Source organism: Gastrolobium bilobum, unplaced genomic scaffold (assembly GCF_033153095.1).
Source record: "Gastrolobium bilobum isolate Gb01-03AN ecotype WA unplaced genomic scaffold, APGP_CSIRO_Gbil_v1 utg112830, whole genome shotgun sequence".
NCBI lineage: Eukaryota > Viridiplantae > Streptophyta > Magnoliopsida > Fabales > Fabaceae > Gastrolobium > Gastrolobium bilobum.
Window position 1 is genome coordinate 53,511 of NW_026899014.1, and position 16,824 is coordinate 70,334.

Genomic DNA, 16,824 nt, shown 5'->3' on the forward strand with positions numbered 1-16,824 from the left:
GAACTTGTCTTTAAAGTTCTTGAAAGAATCGGTATAAACTCGGAAGAGTTTACGACTGATGATACCTCGGATGGTAACCCAACCTTTTCGTTCTTCAGGTTCACGGCCGGTTCGAGGGCTAAGGACTTGAAAAAAAAAACAAAAACACAAACATAAGCAGAAAATGTAAGGTATGCACAAAAACGCTCAAAAGCCTTAATAAAACCCCAGCAGCTGGGGTGGAGTTAGGTGGTAGCTATTTGAAGATGATTAAGAAGGTCCATTTGGAACTCGGTTAAAGGAAACCGGACGCCAATTTGGGTTACAATATCTCGGTAGAAGAAGAAAAAATGAGGTTCTTCTTAAGTTCCCCCGAGCAAACTGGTTCGTCTTCTCGTGGGAGAATTATATCATAGTTCTCTAACTCCCCAACGGGGAGACCATCCACATCACTGGAACTCATTTGGGAAGTGGTACTTAAAACCTCGTAAGTAACCCAGAGAAACTGGGATATTAAAGAGGCAGGAGGACACTCAGGGAATGACTCAGTGGAACCCGACTCTTCTACAACCTCTGGGGGGAGATGCCATAAAAACCTAAAACAAAGAAAATAGCTTGTTCAGAAGAAGAGAATGGGCATACCTGAATCAAAAATGCTACTAGAAGAAGAATCACTAGAAGATGAAGAAGTCGGTATATCTGAGATCATAATGGGATCATCTGCCTCACCGGATGCAGAGGTAGATCCCGGGATATCTCCATGCCGGCAGCTAGCCAAAGTAGACTCCGCTAGAGAGTCACATTCTTGCTTAATAAGCTTGTCACTCAGATAGACACAAGAATAAAAAGGAACACTCTTCTGGATAGGGGAACACCGACGGCAATCCTAGATGGATGATGAAGGACTAGGGTGAGTTATAAGTGAACTGCTGGAGGGCTCACATCCGATTTGGGGAAAATGTTGGGGAATACGTCTGCTCTCAAAAAGACGACTCCTACCCTGGACGGATGAACCTCTACCCCGGCTCTGTCTTAATCCTCTATCAGACAACCCGGACCTTGTCCGGGATTTACCACCGCGGTAACCACGAAGCATGGCTTCACGTTCTTCCTCGTCAGTCCTTGTAATTCTGCACAACCAGAAACGGACACTAGGCGAATCTTTTTCAAAAAATCAGAATCTTCCTCCTTCTTCTCCTCACAACACAAAGTTGAAGAAAGAGGGTTTTCCCCCTCATTTTGTTAAAAGTCCAAACGACACCAAGATTTAATGCAACAACAGAAAGACGACAAAGGCAAGGTGACGAACACCAAAATGCCAGAGGGGAGGCAGTATGCAACCCTCTAAAAAGACAGAACATTGATACAACGAAAAAAGAAAGAAAATCAACAAAATGGCATATGATGAATGAAAAGTTCAAAATTGAAGAAGCATGGAAGAAGCATGTTCAAAATCAGATGTCTAAATGCAAGTATCCCAAGAAAGAAGTAATAAAAATGAAAAGGTAAGTGAGGCACCTGGAGAAAGGAATGAACTTCCAAGGCTATGGGAGAAATGCGTTTCAGATGCTGATACTCAGACAAGTTCACATAAGAAAGAAGTTCTTGCACAATGCTTAGAATGAAAAACAAAGGCAGGAAATACGAAGCGAAGGCTTATATACTCATGAGTAATAACCACTGTGGTTACGAATGGCAAAGGTCAGGGGGCTTAAAGTCATTTCACTCGCGAGTGGTAATCGCAGCAATCATGGATGGTAACCGTAACAGTCGTGGATGGCAAGGGCCAGGGGCACCAGTGTCATTGCAATTAAAAAGCAATGATTAGACGCCTGAAACGACGTTCCTAATAAATGCGCACGAAATGCGAAAACGACATAAAATAGCTACAACACGCTAACACATGGTCAAACAACATATATCAGAATGAAATGAGTGCTGATGAAAAATTGGCACGAGATATTAACGACACGTGTATTCGACAGCGGTTAGCTAGGTTACACGACTGATGCTGGGGGGAAACTCGCCAGTTGGATCCCAACTGCTCAAGCACACTCGTTACCTGGTTACCCATGCAGAATATCTTGTCGGGTTCATGCATAACCTGCCTACAAACTAACTAGGGAAAATCATTCCCAGCTCCAAAACAAAGCTATAAAGTCAGAGCGTGCATGTAAGGTATGATGCTTGGGGGCAACTCGCCAGTTGGATCGTAACTACTCAAGCACATCCCAAACTCGGTATAGGAATACGTGAAATGTTTTCCCGGGTTGATGCTCAACCTGCCGAGATAAGGGACGGAGAAAAATTGTCCTTGATCCCGGAAATGAGCTACAGACTCAGAATATGTGTATAAGGGATGACGCTTGAGGGGAAACTCGCCAGTTGGATCCCAACTGCTCAGGCTCATCCCTAACTCAGAAAAAGGGATATGAGAAATATCTCACCAGGGTTGATTCTGAACCTGTCGACATAAGGGGCAATGGATACCCCGGTGAAAAAAACCCCAAAATATAAGGAGCATGCATACAAAAAGTTTACAAATACTCAAAACGCTTTCAACTCGGCAAAAAGCCTAGAGCAAAAAAACAACAAGGTTCACCCCGGCAACCCGAACACCCAGGTAGCCTCGCTGAGGGGCAACTGTTATGGACCCATATAAGGGGCCCACTGAATGACATGCCCAATAAGGGGCAATCTTAGATTCTTATCAAGTATGATTACGGATAGAATCCATCAAGAATACTAATCGTAATACGACAGCGTAGCAAACAGGCCAGGGCCCTCATCAGAGGCACTAAAGGCCCACATCACATTACCCACAGGTAACTCCTATAAATAAGAGGTAAACCCTAAAGGTACGTTACGCTCTCTCTCTTACTGTTATGTTGTCACTGTGCGCACACACACCCTCGTTGGCGAACGCCGTTATTAGTTCGTTGTGCACAGTGATCTGCTTGACTCAAGGATATCTCCCTATAGATACCTTGGAGAGGGCACTAGATCTAATATCATCATACCAGTTCATTGGGCTGGACATCTCTGTCTTCAAGACAGAACAATTTCAAATGTTAAATCTTAACTTTTCTTGAGAGCCTATTTAAAAACATAGATCTTAAAAAAAATTTAATAGATATGAATTTCTTAATGTCAAAACAGCTATTACATTTTTAATAATTACTAGTTTGTTTTCACTATCTATCGGTAATATAAAATTTTATTTTCAGTATGTGCTGAACAATACAAAATTTAAATTTCAACATTAATGTTGACGATAAAAGATATGATAACGATATTACGTATATACTCTAATCCAAAACTTACCGGTTATTTGACTGATTCAATTTTTTCAAACTCAATGTTAGTTTAATTATGGATTAATTAATGATTTGTTTAACCTAATATTTAAATGAATATATAATATTCTATACAAATTTATTTTGAATTTATTTATACAAATATTTGTTTCTAAATGAAGGTAAGCATCATTTCTTTTTCTTTTTCTTTTTCTCTTTTTTATTTTGTCACTTTTTTTCTTCTTCTTTTACCCATAAAAGTAAATATGATTTTCTTCATATTGATCCTACCGGACTAAACGAGGAATATGATTCACAAAACAATCTGATATTTTTCGGTTGCTCAACTATTGTTTTTAAGCTAAAACTGAATTATAATTAATTTTGAACTAGATATAGGCCCCATTTGGACGTGCATTTGAAAAAATGATTTTTTATGAGTTATTTTTTTCAAAGTCAAAGTTATTTTGCATTTGGATGTAATATTTAAAAAGTGTTTTTAAGTTTATAAAAAAAAAAGTGCTTTTAAGTAAAATTGTCATTTGGATGTTAAAATAAAAAACTACTTTTTCATGTATAAAATTATTGTTGTGCCGTTTCTCTTTTGTGGCTTTCCAACATTCTTTTGTCGTGCCCTTTCCTCTTTTTCATTCTAGTTTAACCTGCTACTTTTTCATCCTTTCCTCTTTTCTTTCTCATCCTGTATCATCCTGATACTGGTTCTGGTTTATACTTCTTTTTATCCTTCACTTTTTGGTTTATCCTTTCCTCTTTTCTTTTTATATCATCCTGGTTTTGGTTTATCTTTTTCATCCTATATCATCCTGGTTTTGGTTTATCTTTTTCATCCTTCACTTTTTCGTCCTTCAGTATCGTGTATGAAGGATACCAAGACCAATTAGGTAGGTCCTAGATCCTTGTAAGTCGGATCGGCCTACTTACACCCCTATTTGGGATTATGAGTCTGTTTGTATCATCTCTTTTTTAAGTTAGAAGCTATTTATAAGTTTGAGCTAAAAAAAGGAGTTTAGAAAAGAAACTAAAAGTTGTTTGGGAATTACATAGAATTTTTAGCTTGAAAGTTACTTAAAAGCACATATTTCAATAAAATTATCTCTTTCTCTATCTTGAAAACTCTTCGTTTTTAAAAAAGCACACAATTTAAGAAAAACGTATAAAAGCTTAAAAAAAAGCTCCTCTTGGGAGTTTTTATTTTTCAGCTTTTTTCTTCATTATAAAAAAAGAGATTTTCGTTATAAGAGCTTTTTCTAAAACCTATTTGGCCTAGCTTATACTTATAAGTAGTTTCTAGCTTATAAAAAAGAGGATCCAAAAAGGCACTAGGAGTGTTCATTAACCAATCCAAACCAATTTAAATTGTTGTGGTCGAACCGAAAAATCGATAACCGAATAAACCGAAAATCAAAAAACCGAAAACTGAAAAATGACACAAAATCGCAAATTTTAATTCGATTGGATTGGTTTTCGGTTTAGTTAGTGAAAACCGATCAAATCCAAACCGATCCAATATATTAATTCCTCTCTATTTGCTTGTGTCTTTTCTCAATCATAGCCCAAAAAATTCTAAATCCAAGACCCATTAACCCATTAACTAAACTCAAGAAAAAATCTAGCCACATTCCATCAGCAATATTTCATTTGTGTAGAGTTTCATATCTCATTGCTCCAAAAAAAGAAAAGAAACTATATTATCGTTTATTGATGCTCTTGTATTTAAAAAAAATAACAACTTTACAAAGTCAATACATACAAAAAAAGATATGTTATTTGCAAAATACACGTAAAACAAGTTTTAGACTTTTCAAAAAATCGAAAAATCGATTCAATCCAAACAAAAGAAAAAAGATTGGATCAGATTGAATTTGAAAAAAAAATTCAAACTGAATGGATGATTACATGATCAAATCGAAGAAATTAAATTATATAATTTTTAATTATAAAACCGATCTAATTTAGACCGCTAACATCCTTACTTGGGATGATGTGAATAGCATTATATGCGGTAGTTTGCGATACGGGGGTTTGGAAACTTGGGATGATGTTATAGTGACACTTTTTGGCCTAAACTTTTTTTGTCCGTGGGAAAAATGATTTTTCGAAGAGGCAGAACTTGGATCTCTCACCTGTAAATAATCCTAAAACACTTCGATCCATAAGGCTGATCCGTTTTCCAGCGGAAGGCTGAAAAAATGTATACTAAAAATCTAAATTAGTGGGCAATCGTCTCGGGTCGGTCCACCTCTTTTTACAATTTGGTGGAAGGACGGTAAAGAATAATTTTTTTAATCTTTTTGTGATACTTGTTATTATATCTTGTATTTCACCAATACCGACATAAGATATGGATACATCACGACACTCCGACACCTTAATTTTAAAAAATATTAAATTTCAACAAGTTTTTATATTTAATAATATTTTACATTTATATAGTGCATATTGTATTTAATATTCAATAATTTATAAAAATAATTGAATCTAAACTTATAATATTCATCAATTTTGTAAAGGAATATAAGATATATTAAACTCAATAAAATAGTAATTGTAATCCAAAAAATCCAATAATTGAAACTAAAAATACAACACAATGCAACAAAAATTTTGAACTATTTTTTAAGTCTCTGCAATATGTGTTAGAGTGTCAGAGTATCGGAAAGTGTCCGATACAACATGTTAGGATTTTTGAAGACATTTAAGATTGTCAAATTGTTAGTGCATTATATGTTATACCAACTTAAATAACAACAAATGACACATTTAATTATATTTACATTCCTTTTCCAGGTAATTTCTTTCTGATATCAAGTAAGTTCATGTGTTTGTAATTTAAATTATGTAGTATGTATTACAAAATGACTTAAAATTAATCTCACAAATGTAAGAGCTGGAAAACACAAAAACCTTTAAAGGGGATGATCAAATAATAATCAAATGATCGAAATATTTTGCAAATATCAAGAATCTCTAGGTCCAGGATTTAAAATATAAAAACAATAGAATAATGGAGCTCACTTTTTTATGGTAAAATATGGAGTTGACTGTACTAATACACGAATATTACAAAATATCTTGCCATTGCACGTATAACAAAACTGGACCACTTATGTGTGCCACTTGCAAGCTGCCACCTTTCAAATGCAAGCAAATAATGGGGTTTTTTTTACCCTTTTTATCCTCATTAATTAATTAATAATTATTTTGTCTCTTACCTAAAATTATCCACCATCATGTTCCTCTTTAATCGATTAACAACAATATTTAATCGGTTAAATGGTCAAAATACGTAAAAAATTGTTGACTCGAGGTTTAATCGATTAAAAACATCTCTTAATCGATTAAACCTCAGGATATTTAATCGATTAAGACTTCTAGTTAATCTATTAAAATTCGGCAGAGATATTTTTTAAACTCCACCCCTACCCATTTGGTAGAAGGGGTTATTTTCAAACCCTAATCGATTAAAGAGTAGAGAAAAGCCCCAACTCTGATTTGCTCCACAAATCTTCGTCCAAGCGTGTGGATTGAGAAGACAAGGTCTCCTACTAGTTTCTTCATCCTCCACGGTAATTTTTCTTTGTTTTGCAACATTTTTTTGTTATTTTTCGAATTTAAGAAGTGTGAACCGAATGGGTAGGGGGTTTGTTTGATTGACATGATATATAAGGCCATTTTATGTTTTGATGGTTGTGTAATTTAGGGTTTTGATGAATTTAGGGTTTTATTCATGGTTTTTTAAGTTTTTTTTATTTTTGGACGAATTATGCATGTTCTGATTTTTATTATTATTATTTTGTTTTATATCAGCCAATTGGGCAAGAATACATATGATTTATCCCAGTCATCAAATAACTTCACAATGGCCTTCATTTTAGCCTTCCAAGCCTTCCTATAAGTAATGTTATATCCGTACAAATGTTGTACCCTCTCTTGTATAAGAATTAGTTTTATGAATGGTTTTTCTTTTAACATACCTATAAAAATAAACTCCACAACAACGTTGTCAATAAACATTTTTCATTAAATAACATAAACATAACATATGTAACAACACATCGTACAATACATACTTATAATGGCCGCACAAATAACATCAAAATCCAGCTGTCTATGATCCCGGGTAAGACCTTGGTTTAGGCAGGTGTGTTCTTAACCCAACTTACTGACCACCAAAGTATTTCTATTCTTCGACAACAATGCTCTCACATACTAGGGACATCCATCAGCATGGTGTCAACATTTCATCACAAATCTATGTTCATCACTTTTTGCTAGTACGGCTGTACAATGAGCCTTCATACAATATGTTAGTATATGGATGTCCTAGAGACAATCTTTTAATTAGATTAGGACATATGTGGACCTTTATATTGTCGCAAATAAATAAAAGCACTATTTATCCTGTTTCATATTTTGTCTCAATATTACTGTTAATATTTTATATGAGTAACTGGATAAACCCCTTGGAATAAAATAGGTATCTCTCGAGTATCTGTGATGAGATCACGATCATGAGGATTCAAGGATACTGGATATTTATTCCTAATTTTATGTTCCTAGTCTAGAGACACTGAGAATGGGGATAAGTGATCTCGGGTAAGACTAGCACGACTTATCTACTTGTATTCGGATGCAAGGTAAAGACCTCATGAGCTACAGATATGGAGATGTCTTAGCTAAAGTCGTGGGTGGATCTATAAGGGTATAGCTCGCACTGAACAGACCCACAAAAGAGACTCCATGAGGAAATCTCATAGAGAGTATCATTAGAGTAGTCTCTTTATATTTGGGTATGTCTTTCCTTAGACCAGAAGTTATTACCTAGACTGTGTTCTAGAAGACATGCTTTGACTGTATACCTCGTCTGCCTGAAACATGGAGACTCATAGGTATACTGTTGGGCTTGTCCTGAAAGAGCATAGGGCTAGGGTGATAAGCTGAAGGAATTCGTCAAATCTCTGTGAGAGATTAGGTTATCTGTAAACCGGAGAATTCAGGATGACTTTTACAGGGACTCAGGAATCTAAGCATAGTAAAAGAGATCATGAGATGATCTGCCTTTAGAGTCAGTAAATTGAAGATTCCCTATTTCGAATAAAGCTTACCCTAAACCACAAGGGTGGATACGCTTCCTTACCCTAGGTTTTATGGGAAGGTAACCGAGACGAAAAGAAATACATACGGCAACCAAATATGTGTAATAGGATGATCAAGTCATTAATCTAACTAGCTCTAGGGCAACAAAGCCTTGCTAGTGCTCTGTGTTGTCATTAAATGGGTTATGGGCTTGTTGGGCCCGAGCCCATTTATGTCAGTGGCTATGTTGGACCTAATGAGTCACACACTAGCTCCTTAATGTCATGATGATATAGCATTAAAGGTATTAGGTCTAATAATGGTTGTTAGCCCAAGATGAAGTTTGGAAGCCCACCTAAGAGGGAGAGGGCGCATGGTATTGTTAATGAGCTTGGATGGTCCAAGACATTACTAATTAATTTAATTAGTTAAATTAATCATCAAATATTTAAATTTTGAATTTTGAAATTCGAATTTTGAATTGGAAGTTTGAAATTTGAATTTTGAAATTTGAATTTTGAAATTTGAATTTTGAAATTTGAATTTGAAATTTGAATTTGAATTTGAAATTTGAATTTGAAATTTGAATTTGAATTTAGAATTGAAATGTTTGAACGTTTGAATTTAAATGTTTGAATTCGAATTTGAATTGGCTATGAAAAGTTGTTTCATAACAAAAGGATAAGATGAGATCTTGTTGGAACAAATCCCTTGTATCAAGAGAAGATCTATAGAGATGTCCAAGGGCTGATTTGGGGCGCCATTTTGGTGGGAGATGATTGTCATCTTGTCAAACCAACAAGCTCCAATCAGATTTGGTTGTTGAGAGAATCAGTGAGCTAGTTGGTTCAAACTTGAATGCAACAGCTCAAATGTTTCTGGACCCTTTTTGGGCTGAATAGGGGCGTATGAATTGGTGGTCATATGATGACTAATGGTTCAGAATTTTGACTAGAAAAAGACCTTGTCTTATGAGGATTGAAAGGGGAGGTTGTTGGGATTTTTGAATGGCAACAACTCCACCTTTGTCTCACTCACTTGTGCGCCATTTTCATTATAAGTAAAGTAAAAAATTCTGATTTGATACACTAATTCTCTCCCTCTCTTGTGCGCCTAGTTGGTGAGTTCCTCCTTAAGGTTTTTCAAAAGAACCTAGCCAATTCTTCTATATACCATTCCCACTCTTGTTAAGTTTTCATGCTCGAGACTTCGCTCTTCTAAACACATATACCTATCCTCATTCTTCACCTACTGAGCGCATAGCAAGTCTCTCTGTGGTGGTCAATTGGTGGCTTTCAAGAAAACGTTCTTGCATCTTGACGTGGGTGGTGTGGATCTACGTTAGAGGGTTTGAACCCTTCAAACCTAACACTGATCGTCTTGGAGTTTTGAACTCACAAACAAAGGTAACATCACATGCCATAAAGCATGATTCTTGATTGCATATGTAATTCCGCATATGAAAAATTTTGTTTTCCCTCTGACATGCTACGGCCTTCAAGGCCATTTTACTTTCACAATATAACTGAGTGGATAGGCAAGTTTCTGAAAAAATGATGAATAGTGTTTTTACCAGATAAAAATATTGTTGTACAGTTGAACCGTAAAGCGTGCCGAATTTTGAGTTCTAGGTTTGAAAATAAGTTATAAATGGTACATAAAACTAGAAAATGTGATTTCTGGTGAAAATTGATTAAAATTAGGGATTTTGGGGAAGCGTGCCCATAACGCGCATAACAGCTTAAAACTATGATTTCACCGAACGACCGGAAAACTCTGGATTCATCGGATCAAGGATAATTAAAAGAAATTGGTGAATGTTAAAAATTGAAGTTTCTAAATAGTCTAGGAATTAATGGATGTTTAGTGGTTTAAGCGAGAGATTTGAATTAGTTTGAATTGTGTGAGCTGGCGGTGAGACCCACCCCACTTAAGTGACTTATGCCACATGGCCAAATCACTATTGCATTCCTTCCTCCCATTCTCTCTCTCAAACCTGCGGCCCTCCCTCTCATTTGTGCAAGTTTTGCTTCAAAACTTCATCTCCTCCAAACTCCATCAATACTCCACCAAAACACAAATTCTACTATATCAAACTTTAAGTAAACAACCTTCTAAACACAGCCATGGTATTTTCAAGGCATGAAACTATCTAGATTGAGAGAAAAGGGGACCCATGGCTGCAAGTTTTATGACCTAGGGTTTGCATGCATGGATTGATATGGTTAGAGACCTCAAATTGGAAATGTGTATTAGATAAAAGTGTCTTAGAATTATGTTTTATGGCGATTTAGCTCATAAAATTTATTGGTGAAAAAGTTGGTAATTAAGGCAAAATTCATGATGGAAAGTCACGACTTTGTGAAATGAAAATGTTGTAGGATTGTGTAATTGAGTTGTGGAGTAATTGTATGAGTTAATTGTAAGATTGTATGGTGTGTGGAAGTGTGAAATTGGATTGAATACCCCTAGGTAAACAAGCATGAAGAATTCGGCCATGTAGGGAAAATAAGGAAAAGATGATGTAAAAATCATGTGATTGGTGTTGTGCGGTTGTGTATTGTGTTTAAATAGGTTGTATGTTGGTTTGATGCATGTGGATTGGAAGTAGAACCATTGGATATGTCTAAGTGTAGAAATTGGCCTAAAGGAGGATAATTGGGAAAAATGATGTTAAATGGTAACAGAGTGAAATTAAGGAATTGGTTTGGTGTTGTGGTAAGTTGAGGAAGCTATTGGAACCTTGAAATAAAATTAAGAACATGGCTTGGTATTTTTTGGCCATTTGGCCGAATCATGGTGTGTGGAGGAGGGGGTGTGGTGCTTTGTAATTTGACTTGGTTGCACCATGGTATTGATGATCCTTATGTGATCATTGTAGGTTTCCTCCCACGGAAGTGAGCTTAGAACGATGAGGTTGGTGGATTTCCTTTGGTCCTTGACAAAAAGGATTGTGGTGAATGCTTATAAAAAGTGCATGAATTCTTGAATAACCAAGTGTATGTTTTTATTTGGTTAAAATTGAAATGGAAATGACCTATGTGTAAGCATTTCTGGTTGGACCAAGCTTGGTAGTATTTGCTTTAGAGCTACTTAGAGAGGGAGCTTCTTGTAACACCCCGTGTGCACCCGGTGTATTAAACATACATATGGTAATGGCGCAGCTAAATAAATGCGGAAACTAATTTTTTCTTTCAAATTATGATATCATCATTAATTAACCAAGTGGATTACTTATTCTTTTTCAAAATATCGCCTGTAAGTAAATTGAAATAAAAACTAACTGAATAACCTCATGGTATAAATAACTGTGTATCTAGTCACTGAACTACAACACGTAGACCGAACAGTATCCTGATACATTATACAACTCCGACTAAATAAACATAACAAAATCAACGTGACATGGACAACCCCTATGCTCACCAAATCAAGCAACATAGCCAAACAATGTCTCAAATCAAATAACAATCTACCAAAAATAAAGCATGGTCAACATCCAGGCATATCAGTAAAAACAGCATGCATAGTCAACTCAATTCCGGCCTCCTGCCGGCAGATGTATCAACCCCCGAGGTACCTGTACCTGAAAATGTGCCCCAACATGGGGTTAATGTCCATCATGGTTTTTAGCAGGAATTAGGATCAAATTGTGTGATTAAATGATGAAAAACAAGGTTAATGTCCTAAGATGTCCTCAATTACAAGTTCAAGAGCTTTATTGGAAATTTGTATGATTCTTGTAGGAAAAGCAAGCTTGAAAGGCAACTGGAGAAGGAAGAAGATTCTGGAGCTCAAGAGGAGAAAAATTGCCTAAGTGTTGAGCGCTAAAACGTCCACACTGAGCGTTTTAGCGCCCTGCTACAGGAAGAGGCCAAAACTTGCTGGTGATGAGCGCTAAAACGCCCACACAGAGCGTTTTAGCGCGCTGCTGCACTTAGAAGATGGAAAATTGCTGGTCTTGGGCGCTAAAACGGCCTGCAATAAGCGTTTTAGCGCTCTGAAGTGGAAAAAGGACTTTGGTCTCCACCGCTAAAATGTCCAAATCAAGAGTTTTAGCGTTGGATTCAGTTAAAGTCAGTTGAGCATCCACCAAGTTTGGACGCTAAAACGGTCATTCCTTAACGTTTTAGCGTTTTTGTCAGTTAAAAGCAGTTGAGCATACGTAAAGCATGGACGCTAAAACGGTCACTTATGGACGTTTTAGCGCCTACATCAGTTTTCTGTTTTTAAATGTAACACTATAAAAGGCAAAGCCTTCACACTTAGTAAAAGATCTGGAATTTTCTCTCTCTCTCTTAAACTTTAGTCTGACTTCTCTCTAAATTCTCTTAGTGTTTTAGTTTTTGTATTAGGATTTCTTTGTAATAGTTTGGAGATTGAAGACCTTCAACATGGAAATGAAGTTTGATTCTTCTTTTCTTGTCTATTCCTTAGTCATGTCTGAGTAGAGTCTTTGTAGTCTGAATGCAATATAACTCCATGATAATATTATGTTGATCTGATTAATATGATGAAGTATTTTTCATGTGTTGATTTGAGATTTTCTGATTTAATTATTTCTATCAAGGAAGTAGTGTAGAACAGGGATGTTTATATGACTTCTGTATCTGATAATCTCAACATCAGAATTCTAGTACTCAAGGGATTGATGCTAGAGTTCTGATATAATCTTAAGACTTTAGTATTTCATGCATGTATTAAGAAAGAGATCACCAAGGGATTGGGGTTTCTGATTAATGTATCTATCAGGGTAGTAAGGGATTACATCTTGATGATAAGTAAAAGGTTGATTAACATCACATGGAAAAGAATTCATCATATGATTAATTTTTACATGGGTTATTATGGAGGAAAGTTATTTTATGACTACTTGTTGTTTTATTAATTCTTAATCCATATTTATTTTGTGTCAAATTACTTACAATCAATTTTCTGGTGACAAATTATTCATGACTTTTACAAATTCTTATCTGATTCAAATTAGTTTTCTATGGTTTATTGGTGCTTCAACACAATTCCTCGTGGGAACGATCTTTACTCATCAGTTTATTACTTGTACGACTAGTGCAGTTGCTAAACGTCCAACAAGTTTTTGGCGCCGTTGCCGGGGAATTTGTTTTTCAACACTAACTGATACCATAGAATTCTGAGATTGAATCCTTTTATTTTCAGTATTTTAGTTTATGTTAAGTTTCTGGTCAATTTTGATTCTGGTATATGCGAGGTACACTTGATCCGAATTTGTTGTTGTATGATCCAGAATTAGAAAGGACATAGAGGAAGCACAAAAGGGCAGCCAGGAAAAGGAGACAGTTGCAAGAAATTAGTGAATCCAGTACGGTTAATCAGGAAGAGATAATGGCAGAGAATCACAGACCACCACCACCACCACCACAGAGGACACTGGGAGAGTACATGACTCCTGCAGTGATTCCTCCAATTGGGAATGTTGTGCGCCCAACAGTGGAGCCCAACAACTTTGAATTGAAGCCTGCTTTTATACATTTGGTGCAGAAGGATCAGTTTGCTGGAACCAGTGCAGAGGACCCTTACTTGCACATAGAGAACTTTCTGTTGTTGAGTGATACTGTGAAGATAAATGGTGTCACAAAAGATGCAATTTTGTTGATACTATTCATTCATTCACTGACGGATGATGCAAGGAGATGGCTGCAATCATTGCCACAAGGAAGTATAACAACTGGGGATGATCTGCAAACCAAGTTCTTGCAGAGGTTTTTCTCAGCATCCAAGAGGGCCAAGTTGAAGGATGAACTTACAAGCTTTAAGCAGAAAGAGTCAGAATCCATTTATGAGGCTTGGGAGAGATTCAAGACTTTGTTGAGGAAATGTCCACAGCATGGAATTGAGGCATGGCAACAAGAAGCAATCTTCCTGCAAGGAATGACCACTAACACTAGAACCTTGGTGCATGCCACTGCTGGTGGATCATTGACTACCAAGACTCCTCAAGAAGCCTTGGATATCTTTGAGTCATTGGCTTCTCAGGAAATTGATAATGCCCCAGTGGCTGACAGAAGGACAGGAATCATCAGGTTAGATGGGTATGATGCTCTGTTGGCAAGGAATGATCAGCTGATGCAGACACAGAGACAACAGCAGCAACAGTTGGATACCCTTATTAAGCAACTCTCTTCACAAAAGGTAGCTTCTGTGGAAACCAAGAGTGTATGTGCTATCTGTGGCAAAGGCCATGTGATAGAGGAGTGTGATTATGGGGGATCACCAGAACAAGCAGAGGTGAATGGAGTGTGGTATGATCAGAATAATCAAAGGAACTACAACAATCAGGGAAGGAATGTTTATGTGCCACCATGGAAGAACAAGAATCAACACCCAGGATTCAGCTATAGTTCCTACCATCAATTCAACCCACCATTACATCCTCCACCACCACATATGAAGGAGCAGTCAAGTGATCCTGCTGCATGGGAGAAAGCGTTTGCTCAGTTATCTAAGACAACTCAGGATTATATCCAGGGGTCTAATTCATTCAGGGAAGAGACAACTGCATTCATGCAGGAGACCAGAACTTCTTTCAAAAATCAGGAAGCATCAATCATAAATTTGGAGACCCAGATTGGTCAATTATCAAGACAGATATCAGAGAGACCACAAGGGAAATTTCCAGGTGATACATTAGTGAATCCTAAGGAGCACTGTAAAGCAATTATGACAAGAAGTGGGTTGGTACTTCAACCAGTGAAAAAGAATGTGGAAAATAAAAAGAATGAAGAAGAGGTTGTGGTTGAAGATGTAGTCTCTGATGATGAAGTAGAGAAGATGAGAAATGAGAAAAGTGAGAAGGAAGTAGTTGTTAGAGATGTTATAGTTGGAATTGAGAAAGAAGAGGAAGGGAAGGACAATAAGAATGAAGGAGAGGTAGAAGTTGGTAAAAATGCTTCCCCACAAAAGATGATGAAGTGGGAAAAGAAGAAGATGGCTGACAAGAAAGAACAGCCAGTTATTTTATCTCCCTATGCTAGAGTTCCCTACCCTCAAAGGTTGAAGCAAGAGATTCAGAAACAGCACTATGCAAGATTTCTGGATATCTTCAAAAATTTACAAATTAACATATCATTTTCTGAAGCACTGGAAAATATGCCTCACTATGCAAAGTTCATGAAGGATCTTCTTACTAAGAAGAGGAAATTAACTGATGGTGAGACAGTGGCCCTAACAGCAGAGTGTAGTGCCCTAATCCAGAAGAAGCTTCCAACAAAAATGAAATATCCTGGAAGCTTCAGTATCTCTATTGCTATAGGAGATGTGGAGGTGGGAAAGGCATTGTGCGATTTGGGAGCCAGTATAAACTTGATGTCGTTGATAGTATGTAGAGCTTTGGGAATCAACACTTTGAAGGAGACCAATCTTATTCTGCATCTTGCAGATAGATCTATCAAGAGGCCTGAAGGTGTGGTTGAAGATGTCTTGGTCAAGGTAGACAAGTTTATTTTTCCAGTGGATTTTGTGATTCTTGACATGGAGGAAGAGAATAAAGAAAGTCCTCTATTGTTAGGAAGACCCTTTTTAGCAACTGCAAGATCTTTGATAGATGTTGAACAAGGAAAGTTGTTGCTAAAGGTGGATGAGGAAACAGTCACAATTGATGTATTTGAAACTATCACGCACCCTGTTGATGTGAGGGATTGTTTTAGATTGGATGTGATACAGGAGGTTGTGGAAGAAGTGAATAAAGAAGAAGAATTCCCAGTTGAGGAAGAAAGTTCAGAAGAAGAGACAGGTACAGAAGATTACAAAGAAGAGCCAGAAGTGGAAGAGCTTGAGAAGAAGATTGATGACATTCCAAAAGGAGCACCTAAGGTAGAACTTAAAGAATTGCCTTCACATTTGAAGTATGTGTTCCTTGGGGATGATCAAACATATCCAGCAATCATTAATGCAATGTTGTCTGATGAGGAAGAAGGAAAGTTGATTGAAGTACTTAAGAAGAATAAGCTGGCAATTGGTTGGCAATTTTCTGATCTCAAGGGTATCAATCCTTTCTTCTGCACCCATAAAATATTGATGGAAGAAGAGGTCAAACCAGTAAGGCAACCATAGAGGAGACTCAACCCCACTATGAAGGAGGTAGTGAGGAAGGAGGTTGTGAAGTTGCTTGATGCTGGGATGATTTACCCTATTTCAGACAGTGCTTGGGTGAGTCCTGTGCAGACAGTGCCCAAGAAAGGGGGGATAACTGTGGTGAAAAATGAGAATAATGAGTTGATTCCCACAAGGACAATCACTGGTTGGAGAATGTGTATTGACTATCGGAGGTTGAACAAGGCAACCAGGAAGGATCATTTTCCACTTCCTTTCTTGGATCAGATGCTAGAGAGGTTGGCAGGACATGCTTTCTATTGTTTCTTGGATGGTTATTCAGGGTACAATCAGATAGCTGTGACACCAGAGGACCAGGAGAAGA

At 36.9% G+C, this 16,824-nt stretch overlaps 1 non-coding gene across 1 annotated transcript; it reads right to left on the reverse strand.

The window, feature by feature from the left end:
- Window positions 1-14,135: 14,135 nt before the first annotated feature.
- LOC133286230 (small nucleolar RNA R71) lies at window positions 14,136-14,242 on the reverse strand. Its single transcript, XR_009748101.1, has one exon. It is a non-coding gene; the product is annotated as a small nucleolar RNA R71 (small nucleolar RNA).
- Between the last annotated feature and the right edge of the window lie 2,582 nt (window positions 14,243-16,824).